The sequence below is a fragment of the Sinocyclocheilus anshuiensis genome, unplaced genomic scaffold (assembly GCF_001515605.1).
Source record: "Sinocyclocheilus anshuiensis isolate Anshui unplaced genomic scaffold, SAMN03320099.WGS_v1.1 scaffold2168, whole genome shotgun sequence".
In the NCBI taxonomy this organism is placed as follows: Eukaryota; Metazoa; Chordata; class Actinopteri; order Cypriniformes; family Cyprinidae; genus Sinocyclocheilus; species Sinocyclocheilus anshuiensis.
In genome coordinates this window covers 766,121-769,925 of record NW_015546037.1, presented here as the reverse complement: position 1 = coordinate 769,925, position 3,805 = coordinate 766,121, and positions in this window count along the sequence as shown.

The following is a 3,805-nucleotide window of genomic DNA, read 5'->3' as shown; positions in this document are numbered from 1 at the left end:
TAAGTCATTATAATCCGTAATTATGTCCCCACTGGATGCAACAAATGCCTCGTTTATAATGGGTTTTAATATTTATGTCTCTTCGCTCCAGCCGGACAGGGCATCACAGTATGGTAAGGGGCGTAACATATCCGTCACATGCTTGAGGTATTCAGCCTTATCACAATGCTCTGGATAGCTGGCCAATCAGAGCACACCTCGCTTTTCAAACCGATGAGCTTTGTAAAAATCGACGCGTTTCAGAAAGGTGGGGCATAGAGGAGAAACAACAATGTACAGTATGTGGAAAATAATGTGTTTTTTTAACTTTAAACCGCATAAACACATTTCATTACACCAAATACACAAAATAATGTTCCTTTTAGCAGCATCATATGACCCCTTTAAAAACATAAAATAAGGCCCTTTTGAAAAGAAATGCACAAATACCAATTACATGTTTTGGGTCGGCAAGAATTTTTATGTATTTATATATTCATTTATTTGTGCTCTTTTTCATATCGTCTTCTATTTTATATTAGTTTCTCCAGTAAAAAAAAAAGTAATCTCATCTGAATCAGGACAGAAATATGCACAGATCAAGCACCGTTTACAAGCAAAAATAGTCCTAAACAGCTCTAAACAAAAGTGGATTTTGATGTGACAGCACAACACTGGAGCAAGCGTTATTATGGCTTATGAACTTTAACCAGAAGCAACAGTTTAAAGTTATAAATGTCATGATGGATTTGTTTCTTACAAACATGCAGCTTTTCACTTAGATGTTAATTGATGCTCTCTTCTGAATCAGGAGAGAAATATGCACAGATCACGCATTGTTATAAGCAAATGGTGCCAAAACAGTTCTAAACAAATATGTTGGTGGATTTTTATGTGAGAGGACAACAGGGAATTGACTTGGATGGATTGTGGACTATTTTTGCCAGAAGCAACAGTTTAATGATGGATTTATTTATTACAAACACTTCACAAGACATTAAATGATGAATTGAGTCATGTGGACTACTTGTGGATTATAATGATGTTTTTATCAGCTGTTTGGACTCTCATTCTGACGGCACCCATTCACTGCAGAGAATTCATTGGTGAGCAAGTGATGTAATGCTGCATTTCTACAAATCTGTTTTGATGAAGAAACAAACTAATCTACATCTTGGAAGGCCTGAGGGTGAGAAAGTTTTCAGCAAATTTCATTTTTGGGTGAACTATTCCTTTAATTGTGCTGCATCCCCGTGTGCATGTGAGTGTGAGATAGCATCATAGTGAATGGCTGTAGCAGGAGTTGTGAAGCCAGCAGACAGACAGTAAGATATATCGCCACAATCATCATCAGCGTCACCTATGATTCAGCAGCTCAATATAGCAGGAACTCAAGTCTGCCCACAGCACAGTCTGAGACACACTCACATAATGAACACGGCATCTATAAGAAAGACATACGTGAAACTTGTGACTTCAGGCATTAGAATGTTTGAAAGGCTGCTTTTTATGAAACCCTAACACAGAATGTTGTTGTATAAAGGGCATGTTAAAACTATCTAGGAAAGTTTTCAGATCAGGACTTGATTTATTTCTGCTACTTTTCAAATGTCTTTCATACACAGGTTTTATTACAATTCCCAGAGTTTAGATTTCAAACTATGAACTTACATCAAAACAAAATAGCATTTTTAGAATCTATGACAATGGAAAATAAATAAATAAATAAATACATAAATAAATAAATACATAAATACATACATACATACATACATACATACATAGAATAGGTTAGAATAAAATAAAATAATCTATTACAATTTCCATTCTGGCTGCAGTGGTGCAGTATGCAAAAAAGTTGTGTGGAAATATTATTACATTTTGTGTATTTACGATACACAAATGATACACTCTTATTTAAAAAAAGTACAAAACTGGCTTTAAAAAAAAAAACTTTAAAAAGGTACTAATATATATGTATAAACCAATATGCACCAATATGCTAATATGTACCTTTAAGATACTAAAGTGTACCATTTAGGGGTAAAACAAAGATGTACCTTTTAGCTTTTGTACCTTAAGGTACCAACACAGGTGATGGCTTTGTGCATTTTTTCTGAGAGTGTAGCAATGAAATTAGACTTAGCAAAACAAAGTCATCTGGCATCATAGTCCAAAAATGTTTAAAATTTGATGTCCATCAAAGAATACTATTACACACAATACGGTATATTATTTTGAGATGTAGCAGAAATTACACTATGACAGAATTTACATTACATAAATGACCAAATTCTCCTGATATCCAAGTCTGTATCATAAAAGTGATAAATAATAACCATAAAGGTAGAAAATAAATAAAAACAACAATAAAAAGAAATAAAAACTGATTTAAAATGTTTTAAAACTGTCTGTACACTGTTGGGCAATGCTAGTGGGTGAAATGAATAAACTAGTGGGAGTTTGAAAGCGTGTTTTCAGAGTTTATCCTCTCTAAAGTCCACAGGGCCCAAAATGCTCATAGTTGAAGAAACACCCATACATCAACTAGAAATTACAGTAGGCAACAGTTTGTATAATTTGCATATATGATGCATATAGCGGGGGATTATCCGCTGTGGGTTGTGAGGGTCGCCAGAGGTCACGAGCTGTTTCTCAGTGACTAATGACTTAAATTTCCATCCGTTTCTCACACAAAACAACTGCATGAGTCATTTGGACTGCATTTATGAAACTTTTATAGTGCTTTTTTTGGTCCTCATGAGCTTTGGACCCTGCTTGCTTACACTGTGTTTCTGAAAGTATCCTCTTATGCTCACTAAGGTTGCATTTATTAGTTAAAAAAAAGAACTGTTTTCTATTTGAATATATTTTAAAATATAATTTATTCCTGTGATGCAAAGCTGAATTTTCAGCATCATTGCTCTAATCTTCAGTGTCACATGATCCTTCAGAAATCATTCTAATAGGCTGATCTGCTGCTCAAAAGCATTTCTTATTATTATGAGTGTCGAACACAGTTTTTTCAGGATACTTTGATGAACTGAAAGTTCAAAAGAAATAGAAATATTTTATAATACTGTATATTGGGAACTAAAGTGGCCAGTTCTTCTTTGGTGTTTTACTCAAAAAGTCATATCACAAGTTTGCAATGACATGAGAGTGAGTACAAGATGACTTTTCAATTCTTGCCTGAACTATTTCTTTAAGTGCATATGTGAGGGTAGGATACCATCTGAAACGCCATTAGAGGAAGCCAGCAGACAGACAGTAAGATATATCGCCACAATCATCATCACCATCACCTATGATTCAGCAGCTCAATATAGCAGGAACTCAAGTCTACCCACTGTACAAATACACACTCACACTCACATAATGAATAAGGCATCTATCTAGCTATATACAGTACATGAACCTTGTGTAACCATTCCAAAAAGAGCGACAGACGTTTCCAGCAACAGACGATCAATATGGCACATCGGGCCATTAATAATTGAGCACTGCAGAGAAAGAGAGGCGCTGTCAAATACTCGGCGTCACACCTTGCATTACATTAATTCAAACATTCCTGCGAGTGGATATTTTCAATAGAAGAGCGGAAGAGAGTGAGGAAGACCGTAATCTCATTTCTGTTCCAGAGCGACAGAGACTCAATCTTGCTATTTTGAATAAAGGAAGAAAAAAAAACAGAAACGCTGTTCATGAATAAATCAAGGCAAACTAGTAATGTGTCAATTTACAACTACTGCCCCTCTGTGTGTGTGTGTGTGTGTGTGTGTGTGTGTGTGTGTGTGCGTGCGTGTGTGTGTGTGTACAGGCCTTC